This window comes from Lepisma saccharinum, chromosome 25, assembly GCF_977018435.1.
Source record: "Lepisma saccharinum chromosome 25, izLepSacc3.1, whole genome shotgun sequence".
NCBI classification, from domain to species: Eukaryota; Metazoa; Arthropoda; class Insecta; order Zygentoma; family Lepismatidae; genus Lepisma; species Lepisma saccharinum.
Window position 1 is genome coordinate 49,818,844 of NC_139253.1, and position 19,302 is coordinate 49,838,145.

Here is a 19,302-nt window from a genome sequence, read left to right on the forward strand (position 1 = left end):
TAGGGAAGACCAGTAGCACGGGAGTTATAGTGTTAGTTCCCAAAAAGGCAAATCCAAAGTTCGTCACAGATTTTAGGCCAATTTCCATATTGAGCAGTGACATCAAACTTATAAGTAGGTGCATAAATCAGCGTTTAAAAAAATATATGGTTAAACTTATTGGCAATTTACAGTTCGCTTGTAATACGTCCCAAAGTATACATCACTTGCTACAAACGATAAGAGACGTAATTATTACCAAACAAAATAAGAATGCATCAGAGGCAATTCTATCTTTAGATTTTTCTCAAGCATATGACAGAGTGAGCCACGAATATCTGTACAAAGTCTTAGAAGCATATGGCTTCGGAGACACTTTTCTTAATTGGATAAAAACATTATATAATCATATGCTGCTAAAACTCAAAATAAATGGTTTCTTGACAACAAGTTTTAAAATGCGACGAGGTGTACTACAAGGTAGTCCCTTGAGTAGCACATTGTACGTCCTCACAATAGCCCCCTTTTTGTTTAGTATCCAGCATCATTTACAGGGCATTTCTATGGCTTCCACCACAATACAAGTTGGCAGTTTCATGGACGACGTCACGATTTTTCTTAAGGATGAAAGAGATCTGTACAGTGTTAAAAGCCAAATACATACTTTTGAGCTCACATCAGGAGCAAAACTAAACAATCGAAAATCATTCCTAATGCCCCTTGGCAAGGAGAATCCTTTCACAAACAATACGGAGATCCCTGTAGACAAGAAAATAAAAGTTTTAGGTATAAACTTCTATGCAAATATCGATGAAACGATCGAAGCCAATAGTAATCTCACGTGCGAGAGGGCAATCTACGTCCTCAGAGTGAACAAGATGCGCTCTCTGAGTTTAAAAACACGAGTAAGATTTATCAACGTTTTTGCTCTCTCTAAACTTTGGTATGTAGCAAAAATCCTGCCCTTCAAAACACAGCACTTAGCCAAGGTCAACAAAGCTGTTGGCTGCTTTTTGTGGCACGATACAATTTTCCGGGTGGCAATAAATGAGGTCACGTTATCAGAGAAGACAGGTGATTTGGCACTAATACACGTGAACACACAGGCAAGAGCATTGTTTGTACAGACTGGCCTTAAAACAGCTTTCTCACTGCACGAGTCAACGACCCAAGCATGTATACAGACGATAATACAGGACATTCCATTAGAAGCTCCCATCGATATCCAAAGTATCCCCAAAAGATTTTCGTTTTATAAGGACATCGCTTTACAGGTATGCTACCAGTTATTACGACATGAGACAATTACACCATCTGTCAAAAAGTTATATAGTGAAATCAATAGTTTCAAGCACACAGTACCACGAATAGTCAGGGATTTCAATACACATAATTGGCCACAAATATGGGAAAATGTCTCCGCCAAACACCTTTCAAAAGCTGCCCAATCAATATGGTACAAAGTGGTTCATCGTGTTATAGTGACAAGAGATAGGACATACCAATATGGAATCAGTGACTCTCCTAACTGTATATCATGCAACGTGCCTGACTCTTTAGCCCACAGGATAACCAAGTGTCGCAACTCCTCCACGGCGTGGAACAAATTGCGAACAATGCTCAGTCGTATATGCCGCACCTCATTAACAAAGTTTACGGATACAGATATAGTTTTTCCTGCTTTCAATTTTTATCCACCAACAAAACAACGAGCAGTACAATGGTTGATAACAGAATACTTATTATATATATTTCACAATGACGAGAGCAGTTTTAAGAAACAATTCAGTATCTTCTTGCAAGAACAATATGAAAAAATTCCTCTCCAAGCAAGGAAGAAATGGTATGCAAATTTCTTATTAGTGCTTTATACTTAATTTAGGTCAAACAAAAATGTAAAGGTTAACCAGATAGAAATACGAATTGTAATAGCAGTACTACACTTATGTCAAAAACAATGTAATTCCATAACTTGTATATCAGAATGAGACAATAAAAAAATAAAAAAAAGTGGTTAGCAGAGCGCGCTACAACGCCAGGGGTTCTGGGTTCGAGTCCCGGGTAAGGCATGGGTATTTGTGTTCGTCCAGTTGATAAGAAACGAAGAAAAATGTAAGAATTGAAAAGTGTAAAAGTGAGAAAAAGAGTGAATGGTGGGGGATACCTCCGTATAGGGGGTATTTCCTTTAATAATAATAAAAAAAAGTGGTTAGCAGAGCGCGCTTCAACGCCAGGGGTTCTGGGTTCGAGTCCCGGGTAAGGCATGGGTATTTGTGTTCGTCCAGTTGATAAGAAACAAAGAAAAATGTAAGAATTGAAAAGTGTAAAAGTGAGAAAAAGAGTGAATGGTGGGGGATACCTCCGTATAGGGGGTATTTCCTTTAATAATAATAAAAAAAAGTGGTTAGCAGAGCGCGCTTCAACGCCAGGGGTTCTGGGTTCGAGTCCCGGGTAAGGCATGGGTATTTGTGTTCGTCCAGTTGATAAGAAACAAAGAAAAATGTAAGAATTGAAAAGTGTAAAAGTGAGAAAAAGAGTGAATGGTGGGGGATACCTCCGTGTAGGGGGTATTTCCTTTAAAAAAAAAAAAGAGTGGTTATCACAGCGCGCTGCAATGCCAGAGGTCCCGGGTTCGAATCCCTTCGAGGACATGGATGTTTGTGTTTGTATGTAATGAGAAAAACCGAGAAGATAGTAATATTGATATGAGTGAAAGTAGAGAAAATGCGTGAATGACGGGGAATACTACCGCATTCCTTTAAAAAAAAAGTGGTTAGTGTTACGGCTTGATGTTCTGAAGAATGCGTGTTCGAGCCCGGTCAGGGAAGTTTTCTTTTATTTTAAAGTTGCCAATGAGGCTCCAGCACGTGTGTGTTCGAATCCGCATTTTGAGAGAGTAACTTTTTTATATATCTTGTGTAACTATGCAGATTCTCGAATGCATGGAACGTGGGAATTGCATACGACATGCATTTTCAATCCATGATTTGACCCTCCCCCCTAATTTCTATAGACGTCTTACATTTTTTCCTTCTTCACAAAATCTTTTTACACTTGGGGACCAAACATGGAGCTGTTAGACCACACCTACTTTCAGCGTGACTGTAAATTACATGCCTTTACATTTTAAACTAAAGGTGATTTCGAGTTTGTTTACACAAGTTTTGCATTGTCACCTATTTATACGTTTAATTTAATCTGTATCAAAAGATATGTTGTTCTAGAATACTAGAAAGAGAATGAAACATACGTTTATATTTTTACACAAATTATAAATTCAATCTTTACCGTTCTGCTTAATGCACCTTGATTTTTAAAATTACCAAGGAAAAAAAGGCGAAAGATACTGATTGGGCGAAAAACGATGTGCAAAAGTGGCCGTAAGGACACTAGTTTCGAGTTATTCTTATACACAGCTACAGGTTTTAAAACAAAATTATAATGTTAAGCCGATATTGGATGTTGAAAGAAATCTAAATTTCGAGGATGTCGTTAGTTCCGTTCTAACAATAGTACCGAGGGAACACGAGGGAGACCTGACGTCGGCTTTAAGAAATTCCACTTTTCCCCAGCCATACACCCTCCCATATTATCTTACCATCCAGAGTTTTGGCAAGTCGACCAAATAAAGAAAATAATAAGGTGTACGTCTAATAATAATAATAATCACGCACATTATTCATACATATTTTGTCTATGTAACGTATTCTACATGTAATTACTAAACTAAACCCACAGCGCTACAGCCCTTGAAGGGCCTTGGCTTACTTACCGACTGCTGGTCTCCCTCCCACACTGTTCCTCCGTCACCTGTTATAGCCTGGTGGTCTTAGACCAGTATTGGGGTGACGGGTGATCAGCCCGACGAACCCCCAGCCGTTAATGTAGGTCCTCTTGACTGGGTTCGCTCACTCACTCGGAGCTTCCCAATTTCCTCACGATGGTGGGTTGCCACCGGCCCTTACGTAGGCCGAATAAATTCCGACCAGAGCCGGATTCGAACCTACGCCGTCCCGCACCGAACATGTAATTACTAGAAAGTATAATAATATCATGTTCTCCTCCGTGGCCGTGCGGTCTAGCGCACCTTGCTTTGACGGCATGGTTCGATCCCGGGTTCAGTCTCCCGGAATTTTCGGCCTGTGCGTAGGCAACCCACCATCGTGAGGAATTTGAGGAGCTTCGGTCCTACAAATGGCTGGGGGTTGGTCCACCCGTCTGGCTGCAGATCTCCAAAGCCTCCCTAATGGCTCGCGTGGGAGAGAGGCCAGCAGTCGGTAGGTAAGTGAGGGCCCATATTGGGCTGTAGCGCTATAGGGTTACTATAATAATATCAGTAGTGGGGTTTACGGGGGGGACAGCGCAACTTTTAAGTGTAGAAAAGGCGAGGCTATTTGATTGAACAATCAGATTTGCTTACACTTAAAACAAAGCCAAGAGAGGCCTATACCCCAATTTTTCAGGTGTGATATGCTCTGATTTTTAAGAAATTCTGAATTTCTAGTGTAGAAAAGGCGAGGGCTCAACAGATAGATTTGCTTATACTTAAAATTATGCCAAGTTCCCATATGATCTTATTGCTTATAGTGTGTTTTTCTGTCAAAATCCCAGGAATTGAATTTTAGTGTAGAAATGGTGATCCCCCCCCCCCCCCCCTCAGATTGATTCTGCTATGTATATTAATATAAAGCTTATAGTTACTGGGTTCTGAGGCCCAGTGGAGTGTGGTGCATAGCCCCATGGTTTTTATTGCCTTGCAATCAGGAGGCCTCTGGGTTTGAATCCTGATAAAATGTGAAGCCTCTCCAGATGGCGAAATGTTAATATTGTTGCTTTGTAAGCAAAAGGCTCGGGTTTGAGTCCTGATAAAATGTGAAGCCTCTCCTGATGGCAAAATGTTAATATTGTTGTCTTGTAAACAAGGGGTTCTGGGTTCGAGTCCTGATAAAATATTTAAGATTGAAAACGTGTGGCAAAATAATATGTCCACAAGTGAGATTTTGAGAATAATTACTGCTAGTTGATAGCCCCCAGATCTTAAACCTGGTAAAAAGTGTTTTACAACAATATACTGAATTTCTCAGTTTTCTTATTTTCTCATGTTTTATAACTACTTGCTCAATACAATATGAGAAGAGCGGGTAAGCATAATTAATTGCCTTCATGTCTTGCGTGCCGGCAAGAGATAAAATCTACATGCTAGAAGGGAACATTAATGATTTTTCTGTACGATTCACTGAAGAGGGCATTAATCTTTCAGCACGAGGGGGGAAAAAGTGTAACAAATTCCTAGTCATGCAAGACAACATGTAAAAGTGTAACAAAGATTATTGAGATAAAGATACATATTTTCACACAGTGGCAATGAACTGTACCCCCCTCGTGCTGAAAGCAATTCTATTCTGATAATATGAGCCTAGGCAAAGACTTGGAAAATATTACGGCAGTTCAAAATCCAATTTTGTCTGCATTAAGGTCTCAGAACCCAGTAAAATGTGGGCATATTCCATATTGAGAAGTGTTAATATTGTTGCATTGTAAGGGGCTTTGGGTTTAAGTCCTGATAAAAGATTGAAATATGTACAACTGTCCACACATGAGATATTCACTGCTAGCTGATAATACAGTTGAGGTTTCAAAGCTGGTAGAGTGTCTGGGACCTCTCTGACAGCAAAGTGTTGGTATTATTGCTTTGTAATCAAGGGGTTTCTGTGTTTGAATCGGGTCTCTAGAACTGCTCCGTGACCCTTTCATTTCTTACATCATAAACATATGATTTTTCCCCTATGAGAATGACACTTCTTTCTCCTCTGCTCAGACAGATTCGGCCATGTGTGTAAAAGTTATATCTGTATGATTGTTGTTTATAAACTTGTCAAAAATATGGCTTTTTTGTATGAAAACATGCAATCCTGAATACAATTCTGGTTTTGTCTTGTTCTGTTAATATAAACACAAGTGAGACTTACAGAATATTTATTGTACAGTTCAAAATCCAATTTTGAATTGTATTTAGTTGATATAGAGATGAGGTTTTAAACCTGGTGAAGTGTGTTGTACATCAGCAAAACTATCACCAAAACCTAGTTACTGCTGTTGTTTGGGTATAAAAGCACCAGCTCAGCCATTAACTGCAGAACCCAACTGATATTTTTATTAAGTATAAAGTTTTGAATTGAAGCCCAGAAAATCTTATATAATAAACAACAAGAAAAAATGCCAAAACAAAAATATTGCAATCAGTGTAATAAAAATATATCTAGTTCTCATTGGGCTAGGCACCGGCATATTTGTAAGCCTAGGAAATGCAGAAAGGCCATGAAAATGTGTCCAAGATGCCACAAAATATTAAGCAAGGCATATTACAAATGGCACAAGTGTAATTCTTATGTACAGTCATCAACATTGCCCTCACAACCATCCACATCTGGTCTGAAAAGAAAGCACGAAGCACCTCTTAATGCCGGACCTGCAAAACAGCCACGCTATGAACCCATCCGTAGCAGTTTTGCTGGCCAACTTAGGGATTACCGGTTTGTATCAGAGCCAAGATGTGGCATTGAGAATTTCTTGAACAGTAAAAAACCTGATCTGCAGGCAATTCTTAATGCACAAAATGGCTCTTATAAGCTGTCCCTCAAATTGTTTGTACAATATAAGAAGCCAAACGGCACAAAATTTACACAGCCCCACATAACAGAAACTGTACCGGTATATTCAAATGCAAATTTAGACACAATAATAAGCAGCTTGATAAATCAACTGAACATTAAACACTCTGAATTTGCGGCAAAAGAGTCCGGATGGAGCCTATGCGGTTCATCACACAAGTTATATGTTAATATTTCTGAATTCAGCCCATTACAAGGATCTACTTATGTGCCATTGCCTGCCAATATCAAAAACAAAAGAGCCGTGGTCAATATAAAAAATGCCGACCAGAAATGCTTTTTGTGGTGTATATTAGCTGCTTTGTATCCAGTTTCAAGGGATCCTCAGAGAATAACTTATTACAAACAACATGAGCACGATTTTGACGATGTAATGGAGGGTTTGGAATATCCAATGTCAGTTCAGAATATTGATAAATTTGAAAAAAAGGCCAGGCACATCAATGGCAAACAATTATCTATTAATGTATTTATTTGTTCCACTGGCAATTGCCCGATAGCACCTCTCAGAATCAGTACAATTGATGATGAATCTGCAATTCCGATTGATCTGCTCTTAATTGAAGGAGATGATACATACCATTACACTCTAATACATAATCTTCAAGCTTTAGTGAGAACGCAACTAGATAAATATAAAAACATATTCAAGTTGTGCAGAAGATGTTTAACTGTATTTGATGGTCAAAAAATGGTGAAGGGGGTTCGGGAAGAGAGTGCAGAAATTGCCAAAAATAAGTTAATTGAGCATCTGAAATACTGTGGCAATCATAAACCTGTTCATATGGTGATGCCCAATCCAAGTGAAAATTGCAAATTCAAAAAGTATGAAGCCTTGTTGGAACACCCAGCATATATTGTCTGTGATTTCGAATCGAACCTCAAACCTCTTGCATTCTGCAATCCAGATCCTGAAGAATCTTCAACTACACCATACCAGTTACATGAGCCTTCCAGCTTTTGTTATATAGTTATACGGGATGGTATTGTTATTAAAGAATATTCATACAAGGGACCAAATGCCATCAAAGAATTTGCACATAGAATAGAAAATGAGTGCCGTGACATAGCATCTAACAACTTATTAAAATCAAAACCCATGTTGCCTTTAACAGAGGAACAGATTGAGGATTTCAACAATGCAGAAAAATGCCCGGTATGTGATTCTGAATTTTCAGATACAAATATCAAGGTTCATCACCATTCTCATACAGATGGTAAATTCTTAATGGCCCTGTGTAAAAGCTGTAATATTAAGATCCAGAGACCAAAATTTATCCCCGTATTTTGCCATGGAGCATCCAATTATGATTTCCATCATCTGATCAGGTACGAGGGGTTTGACAAGCAGAATTTAAACATTTTAGCTGAAAATGATGAAAAATATATATCTATTAGCAAGATAATTAAAGTTGATGGTGCTCCTATTCACATAAGATTTCTTGATTCTTACAGATTTTTATCTGCTAGCCTGGCTACACTGGCCTCTCAATTATCTGATGATGACTTGAAAATCACACGTGCTATGTTTCCAAATCAGGACCTGAAATTAATTAAGCGGAAGGGTGTATATCCATATGACTATGTCACAGATTTTTCTAAATTTGATGAGTGTTCCCTGCCACCACAAGAAGAGTTTTATAGCAGAATCAGAGGATCTGGAATCACTGATGAAGATTATCACCATGCCAAATTGATGTGGAACAATTTAAAATGCAAGACATTTGGTGATTATCACATGGCATATTTAAAACTTGATGTAACCCTCTTAGCTGATATATTGCAAGCATTCAGAAAATCTTCAATGCAAAATTATGGACTGGACCCAGTGTATTTTTACAGTGCCCCGGGCCTAGCATGGGCCGCAATGTTTTTCAACACCAAAAAGCTATTGGATCTGATCCACGATCAAGATATGTATCTGTTTATGGAGCAGTGTATAAGAGGAGGGATGGTGCAATGTTCTCAGAGATATGCCAGAGCAAATAACAAGCATATTATGCTGCCTGATTATGATCCAGCACGGCCATCAAATTATATAGTGTATGTAGATGCCAATAGCCTCTATGGTCATGCCATGATGGATAAACTGCCATATGCAGAGCTTGAATGGGTTGAAGATTTCAATATTGAAGATCTTCAGGATTTTGATGACAGTGACTATGGCCTCATCTTAGAGGTTGATCTGACAATTCCTGAAGATTTGCACAATAAATTTTCTGATCTGCCCCCAATTCCCGAGGTTCAGTGCTCACCTGGCTCTAAACAGAAGAAGCTCATGATGACTCTAGAGCCGAAACAGGGATATGTCATATATTACAAAAACCTCCAGTTCCTGATGAAACATGGTGTTCAAGTAACCAAAGTTGGCAAAGTCTTGAGGTTCAGGCACTCAGAATGGTTGAAACCATACATTGATACAAATACAGAGCTTCGAACATCTGCAAAGAGCCAATTTGATAAGGCCTTGTTTAAATTGATGATCAATTCTGTATTTGGCAAAACAATTGAAAATGTCAGAAAACATAACAATGTTAAAATAAATACTGACCCCGGCCGGAGCAAAAAATTGGTTGCAAAGCCCAACTTCAATTACAGAAGAATTTATGATGAGCACATGGCACTTTTCAACATGAAGAAAACAAAGATCAAGTTTGATAAACCTATTTATGTAGGGGCTGTGATATTGGAATTGTCCAAATTACATATGTTAACATTGTATTATGAGGTGCTGAAACCTTTTTATGGTGATCGTGTAAAATTATTGTACATGGACACGGATAGTTTTATTCTTGATATTCAAACAGAAGATGTTTATCAAGATATGTCACAGCCTGAATTGTTTCAATACTTTGATACCAGTGAACATACAAGAATTCAACCCCACAACAAAAAGGTGCCTGGCAAGTTAAAAGATGAGACACTTGGTGATGTTATTGTGGAATTTGCTGGGTTAAGTGCCAAGATGTACAGTTTTAAAACATGTAGTGCTGTTGTCAAAAAGGCCAAGGGCATTGGCAGAGTAACTGTTGAAAAAGAGCTTGTATTTGAAGATTATAAAAATTGCATCAAATCACAGAATTCAATCAGAACATCAGAAAATAGAATTCAGAGTGAGAATCACTTGCTGACTTCAAATATTGTAACAAAAGTAGCCCTAGACCCACATGATGACAAGAGATGCATTTTATCATGTGGCATACATACTTTACCTTGGGGGCATTGTGATTTGAAAAATGGGATTCAATGCCCAATTACAGAGCATGATTTGAAATAAATAAACATGCCTATGAACTTATTTGGGTTCAAAAAACAAGCTATTATGGACCTGCCTACACCACAACCCTCTCCTGATTTACAATCTGTAATGTCTAAACTGAGTGGCTTGTTAATTATTCATCTGAACAGCATACTTACAGATAATGATGAAGAAACAGGCAAAACATTGTACATATTTAACAATAATTTAAATCATTACCAATTACCTGTGGGTGGGCAATTGCAATTTATTACAACCCCTGAGGGTGATGTTAAAATTTCAATAGGGAGAAATATTTACAGAATTAAGCACTCAAACATGGTTTCTGGCACTGTATATACTGTTTCTGCTGGTGACTGCTTATATATTGAGGTCCCTGGATCATATGACAAGCTTATACCCTTTTTTATAGAATTAAGAATCAGATACTCTATAATAAATAACCATTAAAACAAAAATGCCTAATGATATATTTGGCCATACAAGACATGAAGATCACAGTGATGAGATTCTGATGCTTGATGTCAGAGTCAAGAAATTAAGAAGTGATTTACAAGCTTTACAAACCACACTCAATGCCAGTCTTCAATTAGAAATTACAAATTTACAATCACAATGCATGGACCCTCTTCTTAAAATTGATTCCGAACTCAAAGTGCTGCTTCAAAAATATACTGATCTGGCAACATTAGATAATTTTCAAAGTTTAGAAGAAGCTGTAGCAGCTCTTCAAGCCAAATTTAAGACCCAGGCCACCAACTCTGTGCAATTGAAACAGCAATTGGAAGAGCAGATAAATAATGTCCAGGCACAGCTCCAAACAATTGTCAAAAGCATAAAATCACAAGAAGATTTTGATCTAGTGATTTCCACTCTAAAAGAACAGATTCAGTCACTCCAAATACCTAATCTGGACCCTCTGAACAATGCCATAGCCGAGGTTAAAGGAAAAATTGAGACACTTGAAAATTTTATGAACAACTTGCCATCTTCTGATGCTTTGAATGCAATAACTCGGAGTGTAGCAAACATCAAGCTGCAACTTGAAACATATGAAGATTTTGGAAAAATTCAAAGTACCATAACCCATCTTGAAGGTACAATAGCAGCAGTGCAAAGTGATTTGGCAAATGTACAAGAAACTCGCCTGCCTGGGATTGTAGATACTCTTGTCAGTGTCCAGCAACAAATCACAAAGCTTGAAAACCTCAATACTGAATCTGAGCTATCTCATTTTCATCACTTGATCGATGATATCCAAACAAAGCTTGAAATTTTACAACAATCCACACCCACTCAGGCAGATATAGCCCTGCTCCAAAATGCGATGCAAAATGTGGCTGATGCATCTGAATTAAACAATGTGAAATTGGCACTTGAATCTTTGCAAAATACTGTATCAAATCTTCCCACATCACAGGAACTTAAAAATATTAAGAGGGCAGTGAATAGGATATTGAAATCAGAAGATATCAAGAATATCCAGGCAGAGATCAAACAACTCACTCAGACAGTGGCCACTCTACCAACCAATCAACATATTAATGAACTGCATGCCCTGTTTGAGGATATCAGAAGACAGGTCCATGATCTTACTGCTCAAAATTCAAAATTGGCAGTTGTTGAAAATTTGCAACAAATTGTAGCTAATATCAAGCAACAGCTAGGGACCATGGAATCCAATCAAGCAAATGCTCTGTCTGTTTTTGCCACCCAGCTTCAAGAAATTGTGCAACAATACAAAAAACTTATTGTGGACATAAAAATCAAGCCAGGCCACGATGATGTTGTTAGGACCATCAATGAGCACCTTGAATCTGTAACAAGCAGATTGCTCACAGCAGAGAAAGAAATAACAGGCATAATCGAGAATCCAAAACATACAGTAATTCTTGAATTGTACAGCATCCCCAACAAAGAATATGATTCACCATTTACACCAGGTGGCAAAATATATATGCTGTCCCCTGCACAATTTTATTACCAGTTTTTTGTTGGGGGCACACTGAGACCAATCAAGATCAAATATTGGCATCAGCCACAGGCACACCACTACCCCACCTTATCAATAACAAATGCTGACAACAAAGTGAAAATCACCAGTGTAGAGTTAGAGGATTTTACAGACCCCAATACATTAGAAACAGCATATGTTGAAGATGATGGCTCTCTGGAATTTAAAATACAAATAGGGGACAAATTATATTTAGAAAATCCTGTAGTATCAGCTGCTGAACACCCCATAGTTGCAATATTCTTGTTTACATATTATGTCTAGACAAATTATCGTTGATGAATTACACAGACAGGCCCGACATAATTTTAAGAGACTCCCAGTAGTCACAAAGGGCATAGATGATTTATGGCAGAGCGACTTGATTGAGATGGCAAGTGGACAGCTGAAAAACTTAGACAAAATCAACAAGGGCTACAAGTATCTACTTACTGTTATAGACACATTTTCAAAATTTGCCTGGGCTGTGCCACTCAAATCCAAGACTGGAACATGTGTTACAGAAGCCATCAGGACAATCATCAATCATTCAGGAAGATCACCGCGCTATTTGCAAACAGATAATGGCAAAGAATTTTATAATTCAGTGTTTCAACAATTTATTAAAAGCCAGGCAATAAAACATTACTCGAGTTACAGTGATCTCAAGGCCTCAATTGTAGAGAGATTCAACAGAACCTTAAAAAATCTTATGTATAAACAATTTACACTTCAAGGTAATTACAAATGGATTAATATTCTTCCAGAACTTCTACATAAATATAACAACTCGGTCCATTCCACAATCAACATGAAACCCTCCGAAGTAACTTCATCTGATGAGCAAAAATTGATCAGGACTGTTTATTATCCTAGATACCAGCCAACAACAAGAAGGGCCAAATATAAGGTGGGTGATCAAGTAAGAATCAGTAAATATAAGCACTTATTCAAAAGAGGCTTTACAAGAAACTGGAGTACTGAATTATTTACAGTGGTTCAAGTTAAACCCGGGACCCTTAACACATATATAATAAAGGATCACCGAGGAGAAATTCTCAAAGGCAGGTTCTATGAACAAGAGCTCAGCAAAACTAAACAGCCTGACACATATCTCATAGAAAAAGTCATCCGCAGAAAAGGCAACAAGTTACTTGTCAAATGGCTGGGTCATCCGGAAAACAGCTGGATCGATGCAGACAAAATAATAATATGAGCACCTGGGATGTTATAAAAAGGCTGCCAGAACCTGAACAGCAGATTAAGAGAAATGGCAACTTGCTGCCTGATAATATTAGGTGTCTTATTGTTGGGCCATCTGCTTGTGGTAAAACTACATTAATGGTTGATAATTTTTTATTGGCACCCAACTGGCTAGACTGGAAAAACAGGCACTTGTATGTCTTCTCTAAGAGCTTGGAACAATTAAAATATCAGCAGCTGATGAAGCTATATGATGGATTGGATATTGCTACTTTTGAACTAGATGTTAAGCCACTTCATGAATGTCTTGATAACTCTGTTGTTGTGTTTGATGATGTTATACTGGATAATCAAAACAAGGTTAGAAATTTCTTTACACAGGGGCGGCACAAAAACATTGATTGCTTCTACCTGGCACAGACTTTTTCTAAAATACCGAAGCAGCTGATCCGAGATAACAGCAATTTTATATGTGTGTTTCATCAAGATCATACCAACCTCAAACACATACATGATGAATATGTAGGTGGGGACTTGAGCTACAATGATTTTTCCAAGTTTTGCAGTAGGTGCTGGAACCAGGACAGTTATGGGTTTGTCACTATTGATATGACAAGAACACCCAGTAGTGGCAAATACAGAAATAAAATCAACAATTTTCTAGACGTTGAGACGTATATAAATAACCATGAAACGACCAGTCATTGATGATCTTAAGTTAAGAGATTATCTTGTAAAAAGATTTAAGGGATGGAAATCAGAGAACCGAGGAATTTATGAAAAACACAAGCAAACAGAACAGCCTGTAATTGATGCTATTAATAATTTAGGTAAGAATATCAAAACTGTTACAGAGCAGAATCAAAATTTGATCACAGAGCTTGTACCTGTAGCTGCAAGGAACATATTAGATTATCCAATCACCCCACTTTCCAGTATTCATACACCTAGTCCTGTTGCTCCTAGAAGAATTGAAGCTACTCAGGATCCTATTGAATTGGGCCTTCTTGCTCAAAAATATTTAACCACACCTAAAGACAACAAAGATGAGGTGTTTGGCTTATATGCTGACACAGAGCTTGATGGTAGCATCATACATAGAATTGGCAATTTCAAAGTAACATTTATGGGGGATGATCTGATTGTATATTCAGAATCTCGTCTCGGAGAAAGAGGTGGTTTTGTTAAGTACCCCGGCACACCTGGGTTGTGGGAACTGATGACTCGGAAAAGGCCTGGCAGCTATACAGATCAAGATTATGATTATTACAAAGAAATATTAATAAAATCAGATGCCCTCTACCAGAACAATGATCCTACACAAAAAAGAGTCAAGTCTAGCAGTGGAGCAAAATACAATAATTTAATCAAGCCCATATGGTCACAGATCAAGACTGGCAGTGGAATCAAACAATACAACACCCTGCCTAAAGAATTTGTGTGGGTTGATGATGTCAGGAAACTTGTAGACAGGTTGCTGGTGATAGCTGGGGAGGAAAATGCTGGGAACCACAATTTTTACAATGAAAAAGTTGGAATTATGGACATGATAAGCACAAAATTGTCTAATTTTATAGTGAATGACACTAAGGGGATTGGATATCTTATAAAAATTATTAATACTCTACCACCTAAATTTTGGAATGTCTCTGAGGGTCGGGGGTTGGTTAATGACATTATAAACAAGCTGCCATTTGAACTACACATTCCAGGCTATCAGTATTGTGGCCCAGGCACAAAATTGGACCATAGATTAAACAGAGGGGATCCTGGTGTTAATCCCCTAGATGCTGCTTGCAGAGACCATGACATAGCATACAACACTCATTCTGATCTTGACAAGAGACATGTTGCAGACAAGAAATTAGAAGAGGCTGCATTTGGTAGATTTGTAAGCAAAGATGCTTCTTTGAGTGAAAAAATAGCAGCATTGGGAACCACCATAGCTATGAGCACCAAACAAAAACTGGGGTGGGGGTTGTAAATAATAAACCTACAATGAAGGCCAAGGGTGTTATGTATCAAATACCTTATGCAGGTCTCAAATCTCTTAAAACTATTGACAGTCTCTTGACCAAAAAGCAGCGCAAGAAAAAAAGCTCTTGTCTTGCAAAGGGACATGGTATGAAATTGTTGCTTAGTACCCCCCAATTAAAAAAATTACAGCAATCAAGAAAAAAATCACATGTAGGTGGATTCATATTTACCATCCCTGCCATCTTAGCTGCTCTCGGGGCTGTTGGGAGCTTGGCCGGGGGATCAGCTGCCATAGCAAAAACAGTAATAGATGCCAAGAAAAATAGGGCAGAATTAGATGAGCAGAAGCGCCATAACCTGGCCATGGAGAAAAAAGGCAAAGGTGTTAAGAGAGCCATGAATAAGTTTAAAAAAAACAAGAGCCGCTTACAAACCAAGATATTGAAGCTTTGATCAAGCCACTGGGCATCAAACATTTTAGAGGTGTGTACATGTCTGATTCTTTACCAGAGCAACCACTCAACAAAGAGTGTGGCATTGTTAATTTGGATGAGTACAAAAATCAGGGCACTCACTGGATCTGTTATCTTAAATATTTAAACAATGAGGCATTTGTGTTTGATTCATTTGGAGGTGTTCCACCTGAAAATTTAATAAAATATCTAAATTCAGCTAATCTTTATTACAATAATGCCCGTGTTCAAAACTTCAAAGATGTTAATTGTGGACATTTGTGTTTATCAGTTCTCAGATATATGTCTCAAATAAATAAACCATCAATTGAAGATTTTCAAAAGGCCTTGTGGTATCTGAAACATCATGGGGGTATTCCATCTCACCAGCCAAAATTCAATATTGAAACTCAGATTACATGATGATATAGTGTATCCCAAAACAATAGCTCTCAGAGCATTTTACGGCATGTACTTGATACCTAATATTACGCACCACAACAACAAAATTGCAGTAGGGGATCAAAAAATTGTCATCACTCCAGGGCAGTATAATCTATCTACTCTAAATGCTCAATTACCCAGAGGTGTAGTGTTAAGTCAAAATTCTGTCACTCACAGAGTGGAGATTGTATCTGCCACAGAGACAGTGGATCTGGGTACTATAGGAGAGCTGTTAGGATTTGAGAACAACACAAAACTTGAAGCGGCCATCAAACACACTGCTATGAATATACCCAAATTCTTAGCCATAGAGACTCTGAATATTCACTGTAATGTGGCCGAGGGTATGATCACCAAATCAAATGGCATAGGCACTCACAAACAAACCGGCATCATTGCAACATTCAAACCTAATTCCGAATTCATGGAGCCCATCATCTACAATCCATCCCCAACATTATATTTTCCTGTGTGCCATAATAGAATAGATTACATTGAATTGATGGTCACTAATGAAAAAGAAGAATTAGTTGATTTTGCTGGAGCCACAACAACTGCTATCATAGAGATTAATATTTAAATAAAAATACATACAATGGAAAATATTGAGAGTTATGAGCTACAATCATTCCCTCCAAACAGGAGGACCTTTGCAAATTTAAATCAACCCAACACAGAAATTGAGGTCGATCTTGATGTAGGGGATGGATTTATACACCCTCACAGAGCAGATCTATACATCAAATTTGATGTTGTAAAGCTCGATGGAACAGATTATCCGGCAAATTCAAATATAAGATTGGTAGATAATTTTGTGCCGCATCTGTTCTCTGAAATTGAGATCAGAAAGCATGGTGTTGTTATAAACAGAGTAGATTATCCCGGCATTACCTCCACAGCTTTGGCCACTCTAAAATTATCCAAAACCGAAGCTTCATACTACAAAATAGGGGGATTTGAGGCTGGTGATAAGATATTATCTAAAAATCACACAGTGCTGTTTCCCATGCGCCTGTTGCCAGGATTCTTCTCGGATTACAAAGAAATTATGTGGAAGGGCGGTTTAAGAATTACATTTAGAAGAGCTGCAAATGATAATAATGCTTTGATGAGGTACAGCACATTAAACCCTACAGGAGAAGCTCTGCCTAATACCTTACCAGATGCAGGCAAGTGCATTATTCAGACTATGGAGTTAAGAATCCCGGTTGTTGAATATGAGGCCAGTTACGCTCTTAAATACAAAGCTGATATCCTAAAAAATCCCCAGATTCCTCTGCAATTTTACACATATCAATGTGTACAGAAGCCTGCATCTGGTACTTATTATGAGTTTGATGCTACAAATTCATTCTCCAGTATTCAATATGACATGCCTGATTTTGTGGTGGTACTGTTTCAGACTGGGAGACACAATAATCAGGAAAAAAATTCAAGCAAATTTGATAGCTGCAACATCAAGAACATATATCTTAAAAATGGCAGAAATGAGGTATTTCCTAGAGAAAATTACAATTTAGACATGTCCAAGGATGATTTCCTCAAATTATATGAAGCTTTTTCGGCTTTCAAGAGGGTCACTACTGGCAGTACTGACATGTATTACACACCAGATGAATTCAAAGCACGGAGACCCATGTTTGTCATCAACGCTTCAAAAAGGAAACAGGTTGTGGTTAATGACAGGACAAACATTAAAATTATCTGTGAATTCCATGAGGCCTTACCTGAAGACACCATATGTAGTGTCATTCTCATAGGGGAAAAATCATATGTTTATGATGTAAGAAATGAGAGAGTCACGGAGCAATTCTAGAAGATATTTGTTCTATTATCCTGTTGTACAACACACAAACCTCAACTGTATTATCAGCTAGCAGTGAATATCTTATGTGTGGGCAGTTGTATATATTTCAATCTATCAGGACTCGAACCCAGAACCCCTTGTTTACAAGACAACAATATTAACATTTTGCCATCAGGAGAGGCTTCACATTTTATCAGGACTCAAACCCGAGCCTTTTGCTTACAAAGCAACAATATTAACATTTCGCCATCTGGAGAGGCTTCACATTTTATCAGGATTCAAACCCAGAGGCCTCCTGATTGCAAGGCAATAAAAACCATGGGGCTATGCACCACACTCCACTGGGCCTCAGAACCCAGTAACTATAAGCTTTATATTAATATACATAGCAGAATCAATCTGAGGGGGGGGGGGGGGATCACCATTTCTACACTAAAATTCAATTCCTGGGATTTTGACAGAAAAACACACTATAAGCAATAAGATCATATGGGAACTTGGCATAATTTTAAGTATAAGCAAATCTATCTGTTGAGCCCTCGCCTTTTCTACACTAGAAATTCAGAATTTCTTAAAAATCAGAGCATATCACACCTGAAAAATTGGGGTATAGGCCTCTCTTGGCTTTGTTTTAAGTATAAGCAAATCTGATTGTTCAATCAAATAGCCTCGCCTTTTCTACACTTAAAAGTTGCGCTGTCCCCCCCGTAAACCCCACTACTAATATCATAGCTAATATTGAACATTAGGAAAATGACGAATAATAAATAACTCTCTTATACAAATGATGCTATCTAGAAATCTATTGCAATGGGCAGATATGGAATACAATATTATAATCAGAAGAATTACAATAACTTCGAAATCAGTTATTATTTTCTAAATTACCAATATCACAAATAAAAATGTTCATTGTTACACATAAAATATATATACTTTATATATATATCAATTTTTGGCAACACAATATGGTAGTTTTGCATTGCGATGGCTTAAACAATAAAAATTAAACTTTAATTTAAAATAAATAAAAACTCCCATTAAAAAACTACAAACTAGGAAAAAATAAAAACTATATTCTCAAAACTCGAGAAAATACATAACACTTTTCACCCACTGATAGAGATATGCATGTGCTTCATCTCTCGAAAGCATAGCATAAAACAAGCATGAGCAGCGTTGTGTTGAAGACTTGTGTTTGATTGCTGAACGGAAGGTCGTGGGTTCAAGACTTCTTCTTGGCAGAAACTTTCTCGGAAGGTAAAACGCCCCTGAACCGAAATTATTATCTAAAGTTCCGGGAAATTTCCGTTAGCATTTTACGTCCGTCATCTGACTGTCTCTACATTTCTGCAGAGGGGGAGAAGACGGGACACCGACAGTTCCGTAATTGAAACTTAAAATGAAAGTCATGGACTTCTGCTCTACGATTGACGACTGCGTCTCAAAGGAATCTCCTCTTCTCTGGAATGAACAAAATTCCATTGCATCGGCCGGGAATCGAACCCGGGCCGCCC

General features: G+C 37.9%; 1 non-coding gene across 1 annotated transcript in view; it reads right to left on the reverse strand.

Annotated features, from left to right (window-relative positions):
* Positions 1-19,270: 19,270 nt before the first annotated feature.
* The window catches only part of TRNAG-GCC (transfer RNA glycine (anticodon GCC)), a 71-nt gene continuing 39 nt past the window's right edge, over positions 19,271-19,302 (reverse strand). Inside the window, exon 1 of the tRNA in view lies at positions 19,271-19,302. This exon is cut by the window's right edge and continues 39 nt beyond it. This is a non-coding gene — a tRNA (tRNA-Gly).